This window comes from Festucalex cinctus, chromosome 1 (assembly GCF_051991245.1).
Source record: "Festucalex cinctus isolate MCC-2025b chromosome 1, RoL_Fcin_1.0, whole genome shotgun sequence".
Taxonomy (NCBI): domain Eukaryota; kingdom Metazoa; phylum Chordata; class Actinopteri; order Syngnathiformes; family Syngnathidae; genus Festucalex; species Festucalex cinctus.
Window position 1 is genome coordinate 69,402,193 of NC_135411.1, and position 27,416 is coordinate 69,429,608.

Genomic DNA, 27,416 nt, shown 5'->3' on the forward strand with positions numbered 1-27,416 from the left:
CGAAATACTATACGACGGGGACGGAGCATCAAATATTGCCTTTAAAATTTCATTTGTCCAGAAAGAGCAAATGCTTAATAACTCCCATGTTGAAGCTCCAAAAAATCTCAAACTTCTCAGGCAACGTAATAGTCACAGCCTGAAAACATCTATATGACAAAATTCAGTTATACATATAGCGCCACCTAGTGGTTACAATAAATGTCATACTTTACGTTTTTAGCTACTGTGCTGAGCTTGTTGAAGGGATCCATTTGAAAATTGGTCAGAAAAGCCTTAAGATGTTGATCATGCCCCACACCGAATATTGTAACTTTTCGCCAAAGGGCGTGGCCGCTACGGTGACGCAAAGTCTGAAGATTTTTCGTGAAAATAAAAGCTGCATTAACTTGACCGAGATGATCCTATCTTCTCAAAATTTCACACATTTGATGAGAGTCCAGCCCTAAAGACATCTACTGACTTATATTTCATCTAACTGATAGCGCCACCTAGTGGCAATTTTTTTTCTTACGAATTTTCTTCTACGTTTTTCTCCAAACACGTTAACTGGACCTACCTCATATTTGCTCAGAGGAGGGTTTCGGCCTTCATGATGTCACAACACGAAGTTTGTGAGTTTTCGCGAATTGCTGTAGGCGTGGCTAAGCGCTGTTCGCCAAGAAAACAACGCCAGTTTTGAGGGTCTAAACATGCACAGAAACTCCTGAAACTTGGCACACACATCTGGCCTGGTAAAATGAGCAATATTTTATTGTTGATTGTGCTATTTTTACAAAAATGACTCAATAGCGCCCCCTCGAAATTTTTAATGAAGCAGCGTACGTTTAAGCAAAAACGCCGAATATTTTTAGGTGTATGAGGGAGCCCAAGACCTACAAAAACGTCTCTTGTACCCATATGCTAAAATGAACAGGAAGTAAGCTACGAATTTTTGAATGTCCCATTTTTGACGATTTTTGCACATTCACAGGGGGCAGACTTTTGCCCACTTCTCCTACACGTTTCATCCGACTGAGTTAAGACTTGGCCTGGACCATGTCAAGACCTGAGCCAACGACAGGGGGAAAAATTTTGACTTTTCGAAATACTATAACTGAATGTTGTCATCGAGATACCTTCAGGCCTTGATTATAAGCATACATGTCAAGTGTGGGATTTTTTTTGGAGCATGTACCGTGGAGTTATTAAGCATATCCTTCATTCACGATATTGCTTTTAATGTCCACAGAGGCTATCAAAAATAAATAAAAAAATATATATGTTTGGATAAGTCTGATGCCAGTGAACATTTTGAGTGGTGGAAACTAAAAGAATATTCATAAATGACTTAGTTATCACACTCAGAATGAGTTGACATTTTTTGTACAAAATACCGTATGTGGGGTTTTTTTTTTTTATGCCTCAAGGGCTAGGTGGCGCTGCATATATAACTGAATGTTGTCATAGAGATAGCTTCAGGCCTTGACGATAAACATACATGTCAAGTTTGGGATTTTTTGGAGCATGTACCGGGGAGTTATTAAGCATATCCTTTTTCAGTGCGAAACACAAATTTTGATGCCCCGCCTTCATCATATAGTATTTCGAAAGGTCAAGATTTTTCCCCCTGTCGTTGGCTCAGGACTTGACATGGTCCAGGTCAAGTCTTAACTCAGTCAGATGAAACGTGTAGGAGAAGTGGGCAAAAGTCTGCCCCCTGTGAATGTGCAAAAATTGTCAAAAATGGGACATTCAAAAATTCTTAGCTCACTTCCTGTTCATTTTAGCATATGGGTCCAAGAGACTTTTTTGTAGGTCTTGGGCTCCCTCATACACCTAAAAATATTCGTCGTTCTTGCTTAAACGTACAACCGGGGCTGCTTCGTTAAAAACTTCTAGGGGGCGCTATTGAGTCATTTTTGTAAAAATAGCACAATCAACAATAAAATATTGCTAATTTTACCAGGCCAGATGTGTGTGCCAAGTTTCATGAGTTTCTGTGCATGTTTAGACCCTCAAAACTGGCGTTATTTTCTTGGCGAACAGCGCTTAGCCACACCCACAGCAATTCGCGAAAACTCACAAACTTCGTGTTGTGACATCATGAAGGCCGAAACCCTCATCTGAGCAAATATGAGGTAGGTCCAGTTAACGTGTTTGGAGAAAAACGTAGAAGAAAATTCGTAAGAAAAAAAATTGCCACTAGGTGGCGCTATCAGTTAGATGAAATATAAGTCAGTAGATGTCTTTAGGGCTGGACTCTCATCAAATGTGTGAAATTTTGAGAAGATAGGATCATCTCGGTCAAGTTAATGCAGCTTTTATTTTCACGAAAAATCTTCAGACTTTGCGTCACCGTAGCGGCCACGCCCTTTGGCGAAAAGTTACAATATTCGGTGTGGGGCATGATCAACATCTTAAGGCTTTTCTGACCAATTTTCAAATGGATCCCTTCAACAAGCTCAGCACAGTAGCTAAAAACGTAAAGTATGACATTTATTGTAACCACTAGGTGGCGCTATATGTATAACTGAATTTTATCATATAGATGTTTTCAGGCCGTGACTATTACGTTGCCTGAGAAGTTTGAGATTTTTTGGAGCTTGAACATGGGAGTTATTAAGCATTTGCTCTTTCTGGACAAATGAAATTTTAAAGGCAATATTTGATGCCCCGCCCCCGTCATATAGTATTTCAAAAAGGCAAGATGTTTTGCCCAGTTGTTCTCTCAGGTCTTGAGATGATAAATGCCAAGTTTGAAGTCAATTGGATGAAAAATGTTTGCAAAGGGGGAAAAAGCATGACCACAGTGAATGTGCCAAAATAGGCCAAAATTGGACATAAAAAAATTCATAGCTCACTTCCTGTACATTTTAGCTACATGGTCCCAATAGACTTTTTTGTGCGTCTCGGGGTGCTACACGTGCCTGCCAATTTTTGTTGCTCTAGCTCAAACGTGCCGGGCTTGGTTTTTATTTTTCTACGCTAGGGGGCGCTATCGAGTCGCATTGTTATGACGACTTAATAATATCAAATTTTTCGCCGGGCCTGAGGAGTGTGCAAAGTTCGGTGAGTTTTCGTGAATGTTTAGGTACCCAAAATCGCGATCGTTTGCGGAGAATAAAGAAGAAGAAGAAGAAGAATAATAATAACTAGAGCTGCGAGCAGCTATAAAGGGCCCTCGCAGCCCGGGCCACGTTGGGGTACTTGCACGTTGGGGTACTTGCACGTTGGGGTACTGGCACGTTGGGGTACTGGCAAGTTTAGGTAAGGCACATTGGAAGCAGAATTTCTTTGAAAATGGCATGATAAACCTTGACATGTGGATTTTTTTTTTTTTTGTAAAAATACCGTTAAGTTGGTGTATTTTTTTTTATGCCTCTAGGGCTAGGTGGCGCTGTATATATAATGGAATGTTGTCATAGGGATACCTTCAAGCCTTGACTCTAAACATACATGTCAAGTGTGGGATTTTTTTGGAGCATGTACCGTGGAGTTATTAAGCATATCCTTCATTCACGATATTGCTTTTAATGTCCATTAGAGGCTATCAAAAATAAATAAAAAAGTACATGTTTGGATAAGTCTAATGCCAGTGAACATTTTGAGTGGTGGAAAGTAAAAGAATATTCATAAATGACTTAGTTATCACACTTAGAATGAGTTTACATTTTTTGTACAAAATACCGTATGTGGGGTATTTTTTTGTTTTGCCTCAAGGGCGAGGTGGCGCTGCATATATAACTGAATGTTGTCATAGAGATACCTTCAGGCCTTGACGATAAACATACATGTCAAGTTTGGGATTTTTTGGAGCATGTATCGGGGAGTTATTAAGCATATCCTTTTTCAGTGCGAAACACAAATTTTGATGCCCCGCGCTCATCATATAGTATTTCCAAAAGTCAAGATTTTTCCGTCTGTTGTTGGCTCAGGTCTTGGCATGGTCCAGGTCAAGTCATAAGTCAGTCGGATAAAACATGTAGGAGAAGTGGGCAAAAGTATGCCCCCTGAAAATGTGCAAAAATCGTCAAAAATGGGACATTCAAAAATTCGTACCTCACTTCCTGTTCATTTTAGCATATGGGTCCAAGAGACTTTTTTGTAGGTCTTTGGCTCCGTCATACACGTAAAAATTTTCGTAGATCTTGCTTAAACGTAGAATCGGGGCTGCTTCGTTAAAAATTTCTAGGGGGCGCTATTGAGTCATTTTTGTAAAAATAGTACAATCAACAATAAAATATTGTTCATTTTACCAGGCCAGATGTGTGTGCCAAGTTTCATGAGTTTCTGCGCATGTTTAGACCCTCAAAACTAGCGTTGTTTTCTTGGCGAACAGTGCTTAGCCACGCCCACAGCGATTCGCGAAAACTCACAAACTTCGTGTTGTGACATCATGAAGGCCGAAACCCTCATCTGAGCAAATATGAGGTTGGTCCAGTTAACGTGTTTGGAGAAAAATGTACAAGAAAATTCGTAAGAAAAAAAATTGCCACTAGGTGGCGCTATCAGTAAGATGAAATATAAGTTCGTAGATGTCTTTAGGGCTGGACTCTCATCAAATGTGTGAAATTTTGAGAAGATAGGATCATCTCGGTCAAGTTCATGCAGCTTTTATTGTCACGAAAAATTTTCGGACTTTGCGTCACCGTAGCGGCCACGCCCTTTGGCGAAAAGTTACAATATTCGGTGTGGGGCATGATCAACATCTTAAGGCTTTTCTGACCAATTTTCAACTGGATCCCTTCAACGAGCTCGGCACAGTAGCTAAAAACGTAAAGTATGACATTTATTGTTACCACTAGGTGGCGCTATATGTATAACTGAATTTTATCATATAGATGCTTTCAGGCCGTGACTATTACGTTGCCTGAGAAGTTTGAGATTTTTTGGAGCTTGAACATGGGAGTTATCACACTTAGAATGAGTTGACATTTTTTGTACAAAATACCGTATGTGGGGTATTTTTTTTTCACGCCTGAAGGGCTAGGTGGCGCTGCATATATAACTGAATTTTGTCATAGAGATACCTTCAGGCTTTGACTATAAACATACATGTCAAGTTTGGGATTTTTTGGAGCATGTACCGGGGAGTTATTAAGCATATCCTTTTTCAGTGCGAAACACAAAATTTGATGCCCCGCCCTCATCATATAGTATTTCCAAAAGTCAAGATTTTTCTGCCTGTAGTTGGCTCAGGTCTTGACATGGTCCAGGTCAAGTCTAAAGTCAGTCGGATGAAATGTGTAGGAGAAGTGGGCAAAAGTATGCCCCCTGAAAATGTGCAAAAATCGTCAAAAATGGGACATTCAAAAATTCATAGCTCACTTCCTGTTCATTTTAGCACATGGGTCCAAGAGACTTTTTTGTAGGTCATGGACTCCCTCATACACCTAAAAATTTTCGTAGATCTTGCTTAAACGTACAATCGGGGCTGCTTCGTTAAAAATTTCTAGGGGGCGCTATTGAGTCATTTTTGTAAAAATAGGACAATACATGATAAAATATTGCTCATTTTGCCAGGCCAGATGTGTGTGCCAAGTTTCATGAGTTTCTGCGCATGTTTAGACCATCAAAACTAGCGTTGTTTTCTTGGTGAACAGTGCTTAGCCACGCCCACAGCGATTCGCGAAAACTCACAAACTTCGTGTTGTGACATCATGAAGGCCGAAACCCCCATCTGAGCAAATATGAGGTTGGTCCAGTTAACGTGTTTGGAGAAAAATGTACAAGAAAATTCGTAAGAAAAAAAATTGCCACTAGGTGGCGCTATCAGTTAGATGAAATATAAGTTCGTAGATGTCTTTAGGGCTGGACTCTCATCAAATGTGTGAAATTTTGAGAAGATAGGATCATCTCGGTCAAGTTCATGCAGCTTTTATTGTCACGAAAAATCTTCAGACTTTGCGTCACCGTAGCGGCCACGCCCTTTGGCGAAAAGTTACAATATTCGGTGTGGGGCATCATCAACATCTTAAGGCTTTTCTGACCAATTTTCAACTGGATCCCTTCAACGAGCTCAGCACAGTAGCTAAAAACGTAAAGTATGACATTTATTGTAACCACTAGGTGGCGCTATATGTATAACTGAATTTTTTCATATAGGTGTTTTCAGGCCGTGACTATTACGTTGCCTGAGAAGTTTGAGATTTTTTGGAGCTTGTACATGGGAGTTATTCAGCATTTGCTCTTTCTGGACAAATGAAATTTTAAAGGCAATATTTGATGCCCCGCCCCCGTCATATAGTATTTCGAAAACGCAAGATTTTTTGCCTAGTTTTTCTCTTAAGTCTTGAGATGATAAATGCCAAGTTTAAAGTCAATGGGATGAAAAATGTTTGCATAGGGGGAAAAAGCATGACCACAGTGAATGTGCCAAAATAGGCCAAAATTGGACATTAAAAAATTCATAGCTCACTTCCTGTACATTTTAGGAAATGGCTTCCACTGACTTTTTTGTGCGTCTCGTAGTGCTACACGTGCCTGCCATTTTTCGTAGCTCTAGCTCAAACGGACCGGGATTGGTTTTTATTTTTCTACGCTAGGTGGCGCTATAGAGTCGCGTTGTTATGACAACTACATAATATCAAATTTTTCGCCGGGCCCGAAGAGACTGCAAAGTTTGGTGAGTTTTCGTAAATGTTTAGGCCCTCAAAAATGCGATCGTTTACGGAGAAGAAGAAGAAGAATAATAATAATAATTCTTACAAAAACAAGAGGGACCTCGCAGCGGTCGCTGCTCGGGCCCTAACTAGAGCTGCGAGCAGCTATAAAGGGCCCTCGCAGCCCGGGCCACGTTGGGGTCCTTGCACGTTGGGGTACTGGCACGTTGGGGTACTGGCATATTGGAAGCAAAATTTCTTTGAAAATGGCATAATAAACCTTTACATGTAGAATATTTTTTGCCAGTGTGTGTGTCAAGCTCAACGGGTTTTGGTGATTGTTAAGACCTGCAAAAATCAGCGTCCTTTTTTATTTTTAGGCAATGAGTTGCCCTGATTGGTATTTTTTGTAAAAGTGTATATACACATCATCGCTCGTTGTACTCATTGCACAATGTTACTTTTATTGTCCAAAGGGGCAATCAAAAATGAATAAAACAAAATGGAAACGTACATACGTTTGGATCGGTGTGAAGCCAGTGAACAATTTGAGTGGTGGAAACTAAAAGAATATTCATAAATGACTTAGTCATCACACTTAGAATGAGTTTACATTTTTTGTACAAAATACCGTATGTGGTTTTTTTTTTTTATATAAGCCTCAAGGGCTAGGTGGCGCTGTATTTATAACTGAATGTTGTCATCGAGATACCTTCAGGCCTTGATTATAAGCATACATGTAAAGTGTGGGATTTTTTTTGGAGCATGTACCGTGGAGTTATTAAGCATATCCTTCATTCACGATATTGCTTTTAATGTCCACAGAGGCTATCAAAAATAAATAAAAATATATATATGTTTGGATAAGTCTGATGCCAGTGAACATTTTGAGTGGTGGAAACTAAAAGAATATTCATAAATGACTTAGTTATCACACTTAGAATGAGTTTACATTTTTTGTACAAAATACCGTATGTGGGGTATTTTTTTTTTTATGCCTCAAGGGCTAGGTGGCACTGCATATATAACTGAATGTTGTCATAGAGATAGCTTCAGGCCTTGACGATAAACATGCATGTCAAGTTTGGGATTTTTTGGAGCATGTACCGGGGAGTTATTAAGCATATCCTTTTTCAGTGCGAAACACAAATTTTGATGCCCCGCCTTCATCATATAGTATTTCGAAAGGTCAAGATTTTTCCCCCTGTCGTTGGCTCAGGTCTTGACATGGTCCAGGTCAAGTCTTAACTCAGTCAGATGAAACGTGTAGGAGAAGTGGGCAAAAGTCTGCCCCCTGTGAATGTGCAAAAATAGTCAAAAATGGGACATTCAAAAATTCGTAGCTCACTTCCTGTTCATTTTAGCATATGGGTCCAAGAGACTTTTTTGTAGGTCTTGGGCTCCCTCATACACCTAAAAATATTCGTCGTTCTTGCTTAAACGTACAACCGGGGCTGCTTCGTTAAAAACTTCTCGGGGGCGCTATTGAGTCATTTTTGTAAAAATAGCACAATCAACAATAAAATATTGCTCATTTTACCAGGCCAGATGTGTGTGCCAAGTTTCATGAGTTTCTGTGCATGTTTAGACCCTCAAAACTGGCGTTGTTTTCTTGGCGAACAGCGCTTAGCCACACCCACAGCAATTCGCGAAAACTCACAAACTTCGTGTTGTGACATCATGAAGGCCGAAACCCTCATCTGAGCAAATATGAGGTAGGTCCAGTTAACGTGTTTGGAGAAAAACGTAGAAGAAAACTCGTAAGAAAAAAAATTGCCACTAGGTGGCGCTATCAGTTAGATGAAATATAAGTCAGTAGATGTCTTTCGGGCTGGACTCTCATCAAATGTGTGAAATTTTGAGAAGATAGGATCATCTCGGTCAAGTTAATGCAGCTTTTATTTTCACGAAAAATCTTCAGACTTTGCGTCACCGTAGCGGCCACGCCCTTTGGCGAAAAGTTACAATATTCGGTGTGGGGCATGATCAACATCTTAAGGCTTTTCTGACCAATTTTCAAATGGATCCCTTCAACAAGCTCAGCACAGTAGCTAAAAACGTAAAGTATGACATTTATTGTAACCACTAGGTGGCGCTATATGTATAACTGCATTTTATCATATAGATGTTTTCAGGCCGTGACTATTACGTTGCCTGAGAAGTTTGAGATTTTTTGGAGCTTGAACATGGGAGTTATTAAGCATTTGCTCTTTCTGGACAAATGAAATTTTAAAGGCAATATTTGATGCCCCGCCCCCGTCATATAGTATTTCAAAAAGGCAAGATGTTTTGCCCAGTTGTTCTCTCAGGTCTTGAGATGATAAATGCCAAGTTTGAAGTCAATTGGATGAAAAATGTTTGCAAAGGGGGAAAAAGCATGACCACAGTGAATGTGCCAAAATAGGCCAAAATTGGACATTAAAAAATTCATAGCTCACTTCCTGTACATTTTAGCTACATGGTCCCAATAGACTTTTTTGTGCGTCTTGGGGTGCTACACGTGCCTGCCGATTTTTGTTGCTCTAGCTCAAACGTGCCGGGCTTGGTTTTTATTTTTCTACGCTAGGGGGCGCTATCGAGTCGCATTGTTATGACGACTTAATAATATCAAATTTTTCGCCGGGCCTGAGGAGTGTGCAAAGTTCGGTGAGTTTTCGTGAATGTTTAGGTACCCAAAATCGCGATCGTTTGCGGAGAATAAAGAAGAAGAAGAATAATAATAACTAGAGCTGCGAGCAGCTATAAAGGGCCCTCGCAGCCCGGGCCACGTTGGAGTCCTTGCACGTTGGGGTACTTGCACGTTAGGGTACTGGCACGTTGGGGTACTGGCACGTTGGGGTACTGGCATATTGGAAGCAAAATTTGTTTGAAAATGGCATAATAAACGTTTACATGTAGAATATTTTTTTTGCCAGTGTGTGTCAAGCTCAACGGGTTTTGGTGATTGTTAAGACCTGCAAAAATCAGCGTCCTTTTTTATTTTTAGGCAATGAGTTGCCCTGATTGGTATTTTTTGTAAAAGTGTATATATACATCATCGCTCGTTGTACTCATTGCACAATGTTACTTTTATTGTCCAAAGGGGCAATCAAAAATGAATAAAACAAAATTGAAACGTACATACGTTTGGATCGGTGTGAAGCCAGTGAACAATTTGAGTGGTGGAAACTAAAAGAATATTCATAAATGACTTAGTCATCACACTTAGAATGAGTTTACATTTTTTTGTACAAAATACCGTATGTGTTTTTTTTTTTTTTATATAAGCCTCAAGGGCTAGGTGGCGCTGTATTTATAACTGAATGTTGTCATCGAGATACCTTCAGGCCTTGATTATAAGCATACATGTCAAGTGTGGGATTTTTTTTGGAGCATGTACCGTGGAGTTATTAAGCATATCCTTCATTCACGATATTGCTTTTAATGTCCACAGAGGCTATCAAAAATAAATAAAAATATATATATGTTTGGATAAGTCTGATGCCAGTCAACATTTTGAGTGGTGGAAACTAAAAGAATATTCATAAATGACTGAGTTATCACACTTAGAATGAGTTTACATTTTTTGTACAAAATACCGTATGTGGGGTATTTTTTTTTTATGCCTCAAGGGCTAGGTGGCGCTACATATATAACTGAATGTTGTCATAGAGATAGCTTCAGGCCTTGACGATAAACATACATGTCAAGTTTGGGATTTTTTGGAGCATGTACCGGGGAGTTATTAAGCATATCCTTTTTCAGTGCGAAACACAAATTTTGATGCCCCGCCTTCATCATATAGTATTTCGAAAGGTCAAGATTTTTCCCCCTGTCGTTGGCTCAGGTCTTGACATGGTCCAGGTCAAGTCTTAACTCCGTCAGATGAAACGTGTAGGAGAAGTGGGCAAAAGTCTGCGCCCTGTGAATGTGCAAAAATCGTCAAAAATGGGACATTCAAAAATTCGTAGCTCACTTCCTGTTCATTTTAGCATATGGGTCCAAGAGACTTTTTTGTAGGTCTTGGGCTCCCTCATACACCTAAAAATATTCGTAGATCTGGTTTAAACGTACAACCGGGGCTGCTTCGTTAAAAATTCCTAGGGGGTGCTATTGAGTCATTTTTGTAAAAATAGCACAATCAACAATGAAATATTGTTCATTTTACCAGGCCAGATGTGTGTGCCAAGTTTCATGAGTTTCTGTGCATGTTTAGACCCTCAAAACTGGCGTTGTTTTCTTGGCGAACAGCGCTTAGCCACACCCACAGCAATTCGCGAAAACTCACAAACTTCGTGTTGTGACATCATGAAGGCCGAAACCCTCATCTGAGCAAATATGAGGTAGGTCCAGTTAACGTGTTTGGAGAAAAACGTAGAAGAAAATTCGTAATAAAAAAAATTGCCACTAGGTGGCGCTATCAGTTAGATGAAATATAAGTCAGTAGATGTCTTTAGGGCTGGACTCTCATCAAATGTGTGAAATTTTGAGAAGATAGGATCATCTCGGTCAAGTTAATGCAGCTTTTATTTTCACGAAAAATCTTCAGACTTTGCGTCACCGTAGCGGCCACGCCCTTTGGCGAAAAGTTACAATATTCGGTGTGGGGCATGATCAACATCTTAAGCCTTTTCTGACCAATTTTCAAATGGATCCCTTCAACAAGCTCAGCACAGTAGCTAAAAACGTAAAGTATGACATTTATTGTAACCACTAGGTGGCGCTATATGTATAACTGAATTTTATCATATAGATGTTTTCAGGCCGTGACTATTACGTTGCCTGAGAAGTTTGAGATTTTTTGGAGCTTGAACATGGGAGTTATTAAGCATTTGCTCTTTCTGGACAAATGAAATTTTAAAGGCAATATTTGATGCCCCGCCCCCGTCATATAGTATTTCAAAAAGGCAAGATGTTTTGCCCAGTTTTTCTCTCAGGTCTTGAGATGATAAATGCCAAGTTTGAAGTCAATTGGATGAAAAATGTTTGCAAAGGGGGAAAAAGCATGACCACAGTGAATGTGCCAAAATAGGCCAAAATTGGACATAAAAAAATTCATAGCTCACTTCCTGTACATTTTAGCTACATGGTCCCAATAGACTTTTTTGTGCGTCTCGGGGTGCTACACGTGCCTGCCAATTTTTGTTGCTCTAGCTCAAACGTGCCGGGCTTGGTTTTTATTTTTCTACGCTAGGGGGCGCTATCGAGTCGCATTGTTATGACGACTTAATAATATCAAATTTTTCGCCGGGCCTGAGGAGTGTGCAAAGTTCGGTGAGTTTTCGTGAATGTTTAGGTACCCAAAATCGCGATCGTTTGCGGAGAATAAAGAAGAAGAAGAAGAATAATAATAATAATAATAATAATAATAATAATAATAATAATAATAATTTTTACAAAAACAATAGGGACCTCGCAGCGGTCGCTGCTCGGGCCCTAATAATAATAATCCGATCGAAAAACAATAGGGACCTCGCAGCGGTAGCTGCTCGGGCCCTAATAATAATAATAATAATAATAATAATAATAATAATTTTTACAAAAACAATAGGGACCTCGCAGCGGTCGCTGCTCGGGCCCTAATAATAATAATAATAATTTTTACAAAAACAATAGGGACCTCGCAGCGGTCGCTGCTCGGGCCCTAACTAGAGCTGCGAGCAGCTATAAAGGGCCCTCGCAGCCCGGGCCACGTTGGGGTCCTTGCACGTTGGGGTACTGGCACATTGGGGTACTGGCATATTGGAAGCAAAATTTCTTTGAAAATGGCATAATAAACGTTTACATGTAGAATATTTTTTTGCCAGTGTGTGTGTCAAGCTCAACGGGTTTTGGTGATTGTTAAGACCTGCAAAAATCAGCGTCCTTTTTTATTTTTAGGCAATGAGTTGCCCTGATTGGTATTTTTTTGTAAAAGTGTATATACACATCATCGCTCGTTGTACTCATTGCACAATGTTACTTTTATTGTCCAAAGGGGCAATCAAAAATGAATAAAACAAAATGGAAACGTACATACGTTTGGATCGGTGTGAAGCCAGTGAACAATTTGAGTGGTGGAAACTAAAAGAATATTCATAAATGACTTAGTTATCACACTTAGAATGAGTGTACATTTTTTGTACAAAATACCGTATGTGGGGTATTTTTTCTTTTTTTTTATATAAGCCTCAAGGGCTAGGTGGCGCTGTATTTATAACTGAATGTTGTCATAGAGATACCTTCAGGCCTTGATTATAAGCATACATGTCAAGTGTGGGATTTTTTTTGGAGCATGTACCGTGGAGTTATTAAGCATATCCTTCATTCACGATATTGCTTTTAATGTCCACAGAGGCTATCAAAAATAAATAAAAATATATATATGTTTGGATAAGTCTGATGCCAGTGAACATTTTGAGTGGTGGAAACTAAAAGAATATTCATAAATGACTTAGTTATCACACTTAGAATGAGTTTACATTTTTTTTACAAAATACCGTATGTGGGGTATTTTTTTTTTATGCCTCAAGGGCTAGGTGGCGCTGCATATATAACTGAATGTTGTCATAGAGATAGCTTCAGGCCTTGACGATAAACATACATGTCAAGTTTGGGATTTTTTGGAGCATGTACCGGGGAGTTATTAAGCATATCCTTTTTCAGTGCGAAACACAAATTTTGATGCCCCGCCTTCATCATATAGTATTTCGAAAGGTCAAGATTTTTCCCCCTGTCGTTGGCTCAGGTCTTGACATGGTCCAGGTCAAGTCTTAACTCAGTCAGATGAAACGTGTAGGAGAAGTGGGCAAAAGTCTGCGCCCTGTGAATGTGCAAAAATTGTCAAAAATGGGACATTAAAAAATTCGTAGCTCACTTCCTGTTCATTTTAGCATATGGGTCCAAGAGACTTTTTTGTAGGTCTTGGGCTCCCTCATACACCTAAAAATATTCGTCGTTCTTGCTTAAACGTACAACCGGGGCTGCTTCGTTAAAAACTTCTAGGGGGCGCTATTGAGTCATTTTTGTAAAAATAGCACAATCAACAATAAAATATTGCTCATTTTACCAGGCCAGATGTGTGTGCCAAGTTTCATGAGTTTCTGTGCATGTTTAGACCCTCAAAACTGGCGTTGTTTTCTTGGCTAACAGCGCTTAGCCACACCCACAGCAATTCGCGAAAACTCACAAACTTCGTGTTGTGACATCATGAAGGCCGAAACCCTCATCTGAGCAAATATGAGGTAGGTCCAGTTAACGTGTTTGGAGAAAAACGTAGAAGAAAATTCGTAAGAAAAAAAATTGCCACTAGGTGGCGCTATCAGTTAGATGAAATATAAGTCAGTAGATGTCTTTAGGGCTGGACTCTCATCAAATGTGTGAAATTTTGAGAAGATAGGATCATCTCGGTCAAGTTAATGCAGCTTTTATTTTCACGAAAAATCTTCAGACTTTGCGTCACCGTAGCGGCCACGCCCTTTGGCGAAAAGTTACAATATTCGGTGTGGGGCATGATCAACATCTTAAGGCTTTTCTGACCAATTTTCAAATGGATCCCTTCAACAAGCTCAGCACAGTAGCTAAAAACGTAAAGTATGACATTTATTGTAACCACTAGGTGGCGCTATATGTATAACTGAATTTTATCATATAGATGTTTTCAGGCCGTGACTATTACGTTGCCTGAGAAGTTTGAGATTTTTTGGAGCTTGAACATGGGAGTTATTAAGCATTTGCTCTTTCTGGACAAATGAAATTTTAAAGGCAATATTTGATGCCCCGCCCCCGTCATATAGTATTTCAAAAAGGCAAGATGTTTTGCCCAGTTTTTCTCTCAGGTCTTGAGATGATAAATGCCAAGTTTGAAGTCAATTGGATGAAAAATGTTTGCAAAGGGGGAAAAAGCATGACCACAGTGAATGTGCCAAAATAGGCCAAAATTGGACATAAAAAAATTCATAGCTCACTTCCTGTACATTTTAGCTACATGGTCCCTATAGACTTTTTTGTGCGTCTCGGGGTGCTACACGTGCCTGCCAATTTTTGTTGCTCTAGCTCAAACGTACCGGGCTTGGTTTTTATTTTTCTACGCTAGGGGGCGCTATCGAGTCGCATTGTTATGACAACTTAATAATATCAAATTTTTCGCCGGGCCTGAGGAGTGTGCAAAGTTCGGTGAGTTTTCGTGAATGTTTAGGTACCCAAAATCGCGATCGTTTGCGGAGAATAAAGAAGAATAATAATAATAATAATAATAATAATAATAATAATAATAATAATAATAATAATAATAATAATTTTTACAAAAACAATAGGGACCTCGCAGCGGTCGCTGCTCGGGCCCTAATAATAATTTTTACAAAAACAATAGGGACCTCGCAGCGGTCGCTGCTCGGGCCCTAATAATAATAATAATAATAATAATAATAATAATTTTTACAAAAACAATAGGGACCTCGCAGCGGTCGCTGCTCGGGCCCTAATAATATTAATAATAATTTTTACAAAAACAATAGGGACCTCGCAGCGGTCGCTGCTCGGGCCCTAATAACTAGAGCTGCGAGCAGCTATAAAGGGCCCTCGCAACCCGTGCCACGTTGGGGTATTTGCACGTCGGGGTACTGGCACGTTAGGGTACTGTTTCATAAGAAACCGTCTAAATTGTAAATGTTTTGCCATGCTTTTTGTGTTTGTTCACATTGCTATGGAATGCTTTGTCGAGGTATTCGGCTGATAGGTATGCCTCCCAATATTCACACATCTAGCTGAATCATATAAAAAAAATAATTCTTTGCAAACAATGCATCGCTACAGCAAAGGCGTGCCACGTTGGGGTACTTGCACGTCGGGGTACTGGCACGTTGGGGTACTGTCAAATAGGACAAGGACCATCTAAAATGTTTTTGACAAGCCTTGTGTGTGCAAAGTTTAATCAAAACGCAAAATATGGTGCGCAATTCCCAAAATAAATTCAAAATGGCGGACTTCCTTTTAGGTTTAGCATACGGCTACAGAATACTTTTTGTAGGTCTTAAGCTAATAGGTATGCCTCCCAGTTTTCACAAATCTAGGTCAAGTCATCTTTAGTTGTGTATCGCTTGAATCATACAATTGGAAATGCTCCATAAAAATGCATAGAGGGCGCTATTGAGCACAACGTTGGGTTACTTGCACGTCAGGGTACTGGCACGTTGGGGTACTGTTACATGGAACAAGGACCATTTAAAATGTTAGTTTTTTCCATGCCTTGTCTGTGCAAAGTTTAATGAAGAAGGCCAAAAATGATGTATAATTCCCAAAATAAAATCAAAATAGCGGACTTCCTCTTTGGTTTGGCAAATGGCTACATAATACTTTTTTGTAGGTCTAGCATAATCATACAATCGGAAATGCTTCATAAAAATGTCTAGAGGGCGCTATTTATTGCAAATTGCACAATAAATCTCTGAAAATTCATGTTCATGACAAGTCTGATGTGTTTGCAAAGTTTCATGAGTTTTCATGTGTATAAAAAAAAAAAAAAAGCAGCACTTGACAACTGTTACATGGAACAAGGACCATTTAAAATGTTAGTTTTTTCCATGCCTTGTCTGTGCAAAGTTGAATGAAAAAGGCCAAAAATGATGTATAATTCCCAAAATAAAATCAAAATAGCGGACTTCCTCTTTGGTTTGGCAAATGGCTACATAATACTTTTTTGTAGGTCTAGCATAATCATACAATCGGAAATGCTTCATAAAAAGGTCTAGAGGGCGCTATTTATTGCAAATTGCACAATAAATCTCTGAAAATTCATGTTCATGACAAGTCTGATGTGTTTGCAAAGTTCCATGAGTTTTCATGTGTATAAAAAAAAAAAAGCAGCACTTGACAAACAATGCATTGCTATGGCAACAGCGTGTTACAAAATAAAAAACTTTCGATTACTTTGCATCTTAAACATCTTAAGATGAAACACACCAAGTTTGAAGACAGTCGGATAAATTTTGTAGGAGGGGTTCGTTAAAATATGACCCCTGAAAGTTTTTCCTTGCCCGGTTGGAGGGTTAGATCAGGGGATGTCGCAACTTGTTTGTGGTTAAGTGCTACAGAAGTAAATGTGTCTTAACAACCTCATGATTGAATGTGTTTTCAATTCTCTAGGATGTGATTGGATTGTATCAATTAAATGTTCTTATAACTGATTCAGTGAGTAGTAAAAATAGTGTGTCAAGTATAATGACATGAAATATAAGGAATACAAAAAACAAAACAAGAACCCTCTAAATTACACATTTTGTTCCAGGCTTTATGTGCGTGCATAGTTTGAGTATACACCTAGGTTTAGGCCAGGAGTGTTCAAACCTTTTGCAAAGAGGGCCGGGTATGGTAAGGTGAAAATGTGTGGGGCCTAATCAACCATTTAGTTTAGCCTGACATAATTTTTTTACATGCATATGTAAATATATATATGTGGACAAATGTGTACATATGTCTACAAATTTTTGTAGCTCGAGCTGCTTCGTCCAACTGGGAACGCTGCATTAAGAAGGATTTTTTTTTCCCTTTGCCAACAGTGCATGCCACGACAACAGCGTGCGACGAAATAAAAAGCTTTCAATAACTTTTCATCGTCAACATCTTAAGATGAATCACACCAAGTTTGAAGATGATCGGATAAACTCTGTAGGAGGAGTTCGTTAAAATAAGACCCCTATGAAATGGCCAAAAAAATGGCAACATGTTCCAAAGTAAATCAAAATGGCAGACTTCCTGTTAGGTTTAGCATATGGTTCAAAAAGAGTTTTTTGTACCTCGAGGGCTGTTACATATGTCTTCAAATTTTGGTCACTCTAGGTGAAACGTACAGCCGGAAATGCGTCATTAAGTAAAAATTTTGAAATGCAAAATTTGATGCCCTGCCTCTGGCGGACTTCCTGTTAGGTTTAGCATATGGCACCAACAGGCTTTTTTGTAGAACATAGTCTGTTACATATGTGTACCAATTTTCGTAGCTCTAGATTAAACGTATAACCGGCAATACTTCAGATGAAACATGCCAAAGAATGAAGACAATCTGATAAGTTTTGTGGAAAATATGAGGCCTATAAAAGGCCCCCAAAAAATGGCTACAAATAGCAAAGTAAATCAAAATGCCGGACTTCCTGTTTGGCTTAGCATATGGTTCTAAAAGACTTTTTTGTACATCGTGGGCTCTTATGTATGCCTCCAAATTATCATAGCGCTAGGTGAAAGGTACAACCGGGAATGCTTCGTTAAAGAGGAGTTTTTTAGCTCAAAAAGTGATGCCCGGCCCTTGCGGGACTTCCTGTTGGGTTTAGCACAAAGCAGCAAGAGACTTTTTTTGTACATCGTGGGCTGTTACATATGTCTACAAATTTTCGTAGCTCTAGCTGCTTCGTACAACTGAGAATTCTTCATTAAGAAGAATTTTTTTCCTTTGCAAACAAGTGCATGCCACGACAACAGCGTGCAGCGAAATAAAAAGCTTTCAATAACTTTTCATCTTCAACATCTTAAGATGAATCACACCAAGTTTGAAGATGATCGGATAAACTCTGTAAGAGGAGTTCGTTAAAATAGGACCCCTATGAAATGGCCAAAAAAATGGGAACACGTTCCAAAGTAAATCAAAATGGTGGACTTTCTGTTAGGTTTAGCATATGGTTCAAAAAGAGTTTTTTGTACCTTGAGGGCTGTTACATATGTCTTTAAATTTTGGTAACTCTAGGTGAAACGTACAGCCGGGAATGCTTCATTAAGTAAGAATTTTGAAACTCAAAATTTGATGCCCCACCTCTGGCGGACTTCCTGTTGGGTTTAGCATATGGCACCAACAGACTTTTTTGTAGGTCATAGTCTGTTACATATGTGTACCAATTTTCGTAGCTCTAGGTTAAACATACAACCGGCAATACTACGTAAGAGTTTTGAAACTCTAAATTTGATGCCCCACCGCCGTAATATAGTATGTCGAAAACTTTTGATTTTTTACCATGGTGTTGTCCCAGGTCTTGAGATGGTACATCCCAAGTTTGAAGTCAATTGGATTAACCGTGTAGGAGAAGCAGGCAAAAGTATGACCCCTGTAAATGTGCAAAAATTGGCCAAAATTGGACATTTAAATACTCATATCTCACTTCCTGTCTATTTTAGGGTACACACATCAAAGAGGTTTTTGTTCATCTGGATGTGCTACAGGTGCCACACAATTTTCATAGCCGTCGGACAATCGTAGCGGGACAGGGATCTGTTTAACCTATGTAGGTGGCGCTATGGAGCCATTTTTCTGTTATCACCTATGGCGACTTTAAAATATCAAATTTTTCACCAGGCCTGACGTGTGTGTAAAGTTTGGTGAGTTTTCGTTCACGTTTAGTGTCGCAAAAATGTGATTGTTTGCGGAAAAGAATAATAACAAACTAGAGCTGCGAGCAGCTATAAAGGGCCCTCGCAACCCGGGCCACGTTGGGGTATTTGCATGTCGGGGTCCTGGCATGTTGGGGTACTGTCAAATAGGAAACCATCTAAATTGTAAATGTTTTTGCCATGCTTTGTGTTTGTAAAGTTTCATGGAAAGGCCAAAAATGATGCACAATTAACAAAATAAAATCAAAATGGATTGGCACATGGCTATATAGAATACTTTTTGAATATATTAGGCATGCCTGCCAATATTCACACATCTAGCTGAATCATATAATCGGAAAGACTTCATAAAAATGTCTAGAGGGCGCTATTGAGCCATTTATTACAAATTGGACAACAAATCTCTAAATAAAATATTCATGTTCCAGACAGGTCTGGTGTGTGTGCAAAGTTTTGTGAGTTTTCGCCCATATTTAGACTCTCAAAAAAGCATTTTTCTTCACAAACAATGCATGGCTACAGCAAAGGAGTGTGACAAAATAAAAAAATTCAATAACTTTTCATCTTAAATATCTTAAGATGAAACACGCCAAAGAATGAAGACGATCTGATAAGTTCTGTTGAAAATATGACCCCTATAAAAGGCCCCCAAAAATGACAGACTTCCTGTTTGATTCAGCATATGGCTTTAGAAACCTTTTTGTAAGTCTTAGGCTGATAGGTATCCCAATTTTTACAAATCTAGCTGAATCATAAAACACAAAACATTTGCAAAAGCTTCATAAAAATGTCTAGAGGGCGCTATTGAACCATTTATTGCAAATTGAATAAGATATCTCTAAAATATTCATGCTTATGACAAGCCTGATGTGTGTGTAAAGTTTCATGAGTTTTTGCACATGGTTAGACAAAAAAAAAAAGCAGCATTTTACTTGGCAAACAATGCATCGCCATGACAACGGCATGCGACAAAATAAATAACTTTCGATAACTTTGCATCTTAAACATCTTAAGATGAAGCACACCAAGTTTGAAGACAGTCGGATAAATTTTGTAGGAGGAGTTCGTTAAAATATGACCCCTAAAAAAGGCCACAAAAAATGGCTACAAATCCCAACGTAAATCAAAATGGCGGACTTCCTGTTTGGTTTAGCACATGGTTCCAAGAGACTTTTTTGTACATCGTGGACTCTTATGTATGCCTCTAAATTATCATAGCGCTAGGTGAAACGTACAACCGGGAATGCTTCGTTAAAGAGGAGTTTTTTACCTCAAAATGTGATGCCCGGCCCCTACGGGACTTCCTGTTGGGTTTAGTACAAAGCAGCAAGAGACTTTTTTGTACATCGTGGGCTGTTACATTTGTCTCCAAATTTTCGTAGCTCTAGCTGCTTCGTACAACTGGGAATGCTTCATTAGGAAGGAATTTTTTCCTTTGCAAACTGTGCATGCCACGGCAACAGCGTGCGACGAAATAAAGCGCTTTCAATAACTTTTCATCTTCAATATCTTAAGATGAATCACACCAAGTTTGGAGATGATCGGATAAACTCTGTAGGAGGAGTTCGTTAAAATAAGACCCCTATGAAATGGCCCAAAAAATGGCAATACGTTCCAAAGTAAATCAAAATGGCGGACTTCCTGTTCGGTTTAGCATATGGTTCAAAAAGAGTTTTTTGTACCTTGAGGGCTGTTACATATGTCTTCAAATTTTGGTAACTCTAGGTGAAATGTACAGCCGGGAATGCTTCATTAAGTAAGAATTTTGAAACACAAAATTTGATGCCTCGCCTCTGCCGGACTTCCTGTTAGGTTTAGCATATGGCACCAACAGGCTTTTTTGTAGATCATAGTCTGTTACATATGTGTACCAATTTTCGTAGCTCTAGATTAAACGTACCACCGGCAATGCTTCGTTAAGTAAGAATTTTGAAACTGTAAATTTGATGCCCCGCCACCGTCATATAGTATGTCAAAAACTTTAGATTTTTTACCATGATGTTGTCCCAGGTGTTGAGATGGTACAGCCCAAGTTTGAAGTCAATCGGGTTAACCGTGTAGGAGAAGCGGGCAAAAGTATGACCCCTGTAAATGTGCAAAAATGGGCCAAAATTGGACATTCAAATACTCATACCTCACTTTCTGTCTATTTTAGGGTACACATATCAAAGAGGTTTTTGTTCATCTGGATGTGCTACAGGTGCCACACAATTTTCATAGCGATATGACAATCGTAGCGGGACAGGGATCCGTTAAACCTATGTAGGTGGCGCTACAGAGCCATTTTTCTGTTATCATGTATGGCGACTTTAAAATATAAAATTTTTCGCCAGGCCCGATCTGCATGTAAAGTTTGGTGAGTTTTTGTTCATGTTTAGTGCCTCAAAAATGTGGTTGTTTGCGGAAAAGAATAATAACAAAGAAAAAGAAGAAGAAGAAGAAGAATTCCTTCAGGAACAATAGGGACCTCGCAGCAGTCGCTGCTCGGGCCCTAAAAATAAAAAGAAGAATAATAAGAATTCCTTGAAAAACAATAGGGACCTCGCAGCGGTCGCTGCTCGGGCCCTAATAATAATAATAACTAGAGCTGCGAGCAGCTATAAAGGGCCCTCGCAGCCCGGGCCACGTTGGGGTCCTTGCACGTTGTGGTACTTGCATGTTGGGGTACTGGCACATTGGGGTACTGGCATATTGGAAGCAAAATTTCTTTGAAAATGGCATAATAAACGTTTACATGTAGAATATTTTTTTGCCAGTGTGTGTGTCAAGCTCAACGGGTTTTGGTGATTGTTAAGACCTGCAAAAATCAGCGTCCTTTTTTATTTTTAGGCAATGAGTTGCCCTGATTGGTATTTTTTTGTAAAAGTGTATATACACATCATCGCTCGTTGTACTCATTGCACAATGTTACTTTTATTGTCCAAAGGGGCAATCAAAAATGAATAAAACAAAATGGAAACATACATACGTTTGGATCGGTGTCAAGCCAGTGAACAATTTGAGTGGTGGAAACTAAAAGAATATTCATAAATGACTTAGTTATCACACTTAGAATGAGTGTAAATTTTTTGTACAAAATACCGTATGTGGGGTATTTTTTATTTTTTTTTATATAAGCCTCAAGGGCTAGGTGGCGCTGTATTTATAACTGAATGTTGTCATAGAGATACCTTCAGGCCTTGATTATAAGCATACATGTCAAGTGTGGGATTTTTTTTGGAGCATGTACCGTGGAGTTATTAAGCATATCCTTCATTCACGATATTGCTTTTAATGTCCATAGAGGCTATCAAAAATAAATAAAAATATATATATGTTTGGATAAGTCTGATGCCAGTGAACATTTTGAGTGGTGGAAACTAAAAGAATATTCATAAATGACTTCGTTATCACACTTAGAATGAATTTACATTTTTTGTACAAAATACCATATGTGGGGTATTTTTTTTTCATGCCTCAAGGGCTACGTGGCGCTGCATATATAACTGAATGTTGTCATAGAGATAACTTCAGGCCTTGACGATAAACATACATGTCAAGTTTGGGATTTTTTGGAGCATGTACCGGGGAGTTATCAAGCATATCCTTTTTCATTGCGAAACACAAATTTTGATGCCCCGCCCTCATCATATAGTATTTCGAAAAGTCAAAATTTTTCCCCTTGTCGTTGGCTCAGGTCTTGACATGGTCCAGGCCAAGTCTTAACTCAGTCGGATGAAACGTGGAGAAGAAGTGGGCAAAAGTATGCCCCCTGTAAATGTGCAAAAATCGTCAAAAATGGGACATATCCTTTTTCATCTGAAAACACAAAATTTGATGTCCCGCCCTCATCATCTAGTATTTCGAAAAGTCGTTGGCTCAGGTCTTGACATGGTCCAGGTCAAGTTTGAAGCAAATTAGATGAAACGTGTAGGAGAAATGGGCAAAAGTATGCCCCCTGTAAATGTGCAAAAATCGTCAAAATTGGGACATTCAAAAATTCGTAGCTCACTTTCTGTTCATTTTAGCATATGGGTCAAGGAGACTTTTTTGTAGGTCTTGGGCTCCCTCATACACCTAAAAGTTTCCATAGATCTTGCTTAAACGTGCAACTGGGGCTGCTTCGTTCAAAATTTCTAGGGGGATCTATTGAGACATTTTTGTAAAAATAGCACAATCCACAACAAAATATTGCTCATTTTTCCAGGTCAGATGTGTGTGCCAAGTTTCATGTGTTTCAATTAATTTCATAATAATAATCGTTAAAATATGACCTCTAAAAAAGGCCACAAAAAAATGGCTGCAAATCCCAGCGTAAATCAAAATGGCCGACTTCCTGTTTGGTTTAGCAAATGGTTCCAAGAGACTTTTTTGAACATCGTGGGCTCTTATGTCTGCCTCCAAATTATCATAGCGCTAAGTGAAACGTACAACTGGGAATGCTTCGTTAAAGAGGAATTTTTGAACTCAAAATGTGCAAACAGTGCATGCTTCTGCAATAGAGTGCGATGAAATAAAAAGCTTTCAATAACTTTTCATCTTCAATATCTTAAGATGAATCACACAAAGTTTGAAGATGATCAGATAAACACTGTAGGAGGAGTTCGTTAAAATAAGACCCCTATGAAATGGCCAAAAAAATGGCAACATGTTCCAAAGTAAATCAAAATGGCGGACTTCCTGTTAGGTTTAGCATATGGTTCAAAGAGTTTTATGTAGAATTATGTATGTATGTTACACATGTCTGCAAATTTTGGTAACTCTTGGTGAAACATACAGCCGGGAATGCTTCATTAAGTAAGAATTTTGAAACGCCAAATTTGATGCCGCGCCTCTGGCGGACTTCCTGTTAGGTTTAGCATATGGCACCAACAGACTTTTTTGTAGGTCGTAGGCATATGTGTACCAATTTTCATAGCTCTCGGTTCAATGTACAACCGGCAATGCTATGTTTAGTAAGAGTTTTGAAACTCAAAATTTGATGCCTCGCCACTGTCATATAGTATGTCAAAAACTTTAGATTTTTACCATGATGTTGTCCCAGGTGTTGAGATGGTACAGCCCAAGTTTGAAATCAATCGGGTTAACCATGTAGGATTAGGGGGCAAAAGTATGACCCCTGAAAATGTGCAAAAATGGGCCAAAATTGGACGTTCAAATACTCATATCGCACTTCCTGTCTATTTTAGGGTACACCTATAAAAGAGGTTTTTGTTCATCTGGATGTGCTACAGGTGCCACACAATTTTGCCGTAGGACAATCGTAACGGTACAGGGATACATTTAACCTATGTAGGGGGCGCTACAGACCCATTTTCTATTATAGAGGTATCAAAATAAATAAAAAAGTACGTATGTTTGTATAGGTCTGATGCGAGTGAATATTTTGAGTGGTGGAAAGTAAAATAATATTCATAAATGACTTAGTTATCACACTTAGAATGAGTTTACAATTTTTGTAAAAATATCACAAGTAGAGTATTTTTTTTTTACGCGTCAAGGGCAAGGTGGCGCTGTATATATAACTGAATGTTGTCATAGAGCAGGGGTGTCCAAACTTTTTCATTTCACATACAAAAAATCAGAAGGACGCAAGGGCCACATAATGTTATGAAGAGAAATTGTGTTTAGTCATAAAAATTGTACAAATAATTTATTTGTCCTTTTGCATATTTAGAAAACTGCTACAGTACATAAAGCAATTTATTTGTAATATGGCAGTAGGGTTATTATAGTATTGGATTTTTTTATTTGTTTTTATTTTGAGTTTAGTTTTTTAAATTTAATTAGTTTTAATTAGTTTTCAGGGTTGATTCTGTTAGTTTTTATTAGTTTTAGTTCTAAATGCTTAGTTTCAGTATTATTTTTAGTTTTTTTTTTTTTTTTTTTTTTTTTTTTAATGTGTATTACTTGTGCGCAATATTTAAAAAACACCATAGGAGCCATTCATCTGAAGATGCTTTTCTATTGGCTGCTGCTAGATGATGTCACTTCTGTGTGACATACTTTCAGTCGTTATTATTCCGGTTTATATCAAAATAAAAATTTAAAAATCACATTTGAAATTATCCCCAAAGACTGATGCATTAAATTAATTACCAAAGACTAAAACAAAGGACATGTTTGCTATAATTAGAGTTAGTTTTGTAAACATAAAATGCAGTTTGTTAGTTTTCGTTTTTTAAAAAGCATTTTCATTTTTTGTTTTATTTCGTTTACAAAATATTTTTTTTAAATTTTAGTTCTACTTATTTCGTTAGTTTTCGTTAGCTAAAATAACGTTTAATGGCACCTGTGTTTTTCGACACCTTCCCTTCTTACTTTGACCTTCTCCAAAAATATTCATTTTTATTAATTTATTTTAACTGAGTTAAATGCCATTTTTAGCATATGTCGCGGGCCACTAAAAAATGGATGGCGGGCCGCAAATGGCCCCCGGGCCGTATTTTGGACACCACTGTCATAGAGATACCTTCAGGCCTTGACTATAAACAGACATGTCAAGTTTGGGATTTGTTGGAGCATGTACCGGGGAGTTATTAAGCATATCCTTTTTCATCTGAAAACACAAAATTTTATGTTCCGCCCTCATCATCTAGTATTTCGAAAAGTCGTTGGCTCAGGTCTTGACATGGTCCAGGTCAAGTTTGAAGCAAATTAGATGAAACGTGTAGGAGAAATGGGCAAAAGTATGCCCCCTGTAAATGTGCAAAAATTGTCAAAAATGGGACATTCAAAAATTTGTAGCTCACTTCCTGTTCATTTTAGCAAATGGGTCCAAGAGACTTTTCTGTAGGTCCTGGGCTCCCTCATACACCTAAAAATTTCCGAAGATCTTGCTTAAGCGTACAACCGGGGCTGCTTTGTTAAAAAATTCTAGGGGGCGCTATTGAGTCATTTTTGTAAAAATAGCACAATACACAATAAAATATTGCTAATTTTGCCAGGCCAGATGTGTGTGCCAAGTTTCATGAGTTTCTGTGCATGTTTAGACCCTCAAAATTGGCGATTTTCTCTTGGCGAACAGAGCTTAGCCACGCCCACAGCGATTCGTGAAAACCCACAAACTTCGTGTTGTGGCATCATGAAGGCCGAAACCCTCTTCTGAGCAAATATGAGGTAGTATCAGTTAACATGGTTGAGAAAAACATTAAAGAAAAATCAGTAAGAAAAAAAAGTGCCAGTAGGTGGCGCTATCAGTAAGATGAAATATATGTTTGTAGATGTGTTAAGGGCTGGACTCTTATCAATTGTGAAATTTTGAGAAGATAGGATCATCTGGTTCAAGTTAAAGCAGCTTTTATTGTCACGAAAAGTCATCAGACTTTGCGGCACCATAACGGCCACGCCCTTTGGCGAAAAGTTACAATATTCACTGTGGGGCATGATCAACATCTTAAGGCTTTTCTGACGAATTTTCAACTGGATACCTTCAACGAGCTTGGCACAGTAGCTAAAAACGTAAAATATGACATTTATTGTCACCACTAGGTGACGCTATATGTATAACAGAATTTTATTATATAGATGTTTTCAGGCCGTGACTATTAAGTTGCATGAGAAGTTTAAGATTTTTTGGAGCTTGAACATGGGAGTTATTAAGCATTTTCTCTTTCTGGACAAATGAAATTTTAAAGGCAATACTTGATGCCCCGACCCCGTCATATAGTATTCCGAAATATTTTTTGCCCAATTGTCGTCTCAGGTCTTGAGATGACCCAAAATCGCGATCGTTTGCGGAGAATAAAGAAGAAGAAGACGACGAAGAAGAAGAAGTAGAAGAAGAAGAAGAATAGCAGCGGTCGCTGCTCGGGCCCTAATAAATTGCAAATAAATTGGATATTCACGTTGTTAACTTTACCTGCTGTGATGATGACGCTTCTGCTGAGCTGTTCGAAGCTCCCTCCATCCTGCTAGCGTCCGCCATCTTCGTTCTTTGACGTATGCGCGGGTGGAGGAATTGGTGCTCGACTAGTTTCCCCTGTGATTCAGGCGTGACGTCATCCAAATTTGCATATTGAAATTCGTACTCGTAAAAAGCAATCCACAGAAGAGATTCTTGCACAGCCGTGAACTTGTGTGGACTCAAGCTTTGTAGTCGTAGAAGTGAGAGTTGTGTTGAAAAGGCATTACACTCACAGGTTTTAGATTCGTAGTCACAAGAAAAAAATGCAAACCCAAATTATTTGGATTTGTAGTCATAAGAAAAAAATGTAAACCCACATTATTTAGATTTGTAGTCACAATAAATTAATTCACACCCACGCAATTTTGATTTGTATTCACATGAAAACATTGAAAACACACGGATTGTTACTATTATGGATACGAATCCTTAATCACGCATACGTCTTTTTGACAGTAATCTTACTCCATACCCATCACGGTAGTGCACTAATGCACTCCGCCTCCCATTTGCCAACAACGAAAACCGGACAATTTCATTGTCAGGAATGTCAATGAATTAATAAAAACCCGTTCGGACTCCCGGAAAGGAAGTAATAACGTGGGCATCTCCCTGTAAAA

General features: G+C 38.7%; 1 protein-coding gene across 1 annotated transcript in view; it reads left to right on the forward strand.

Annotated features, from left to right (window-relative positions):
* LOC144006004 (all-trans-retinol 13,14-reductase-like) overlaps window positions 1–27,416 on the forward strand; it is a 209,166-nt gene that overhangs the window by 143,557 nt on the left and 38,193 nt on the right. The gene's annotated exons all lie outside the window — the stretch shown is intronic.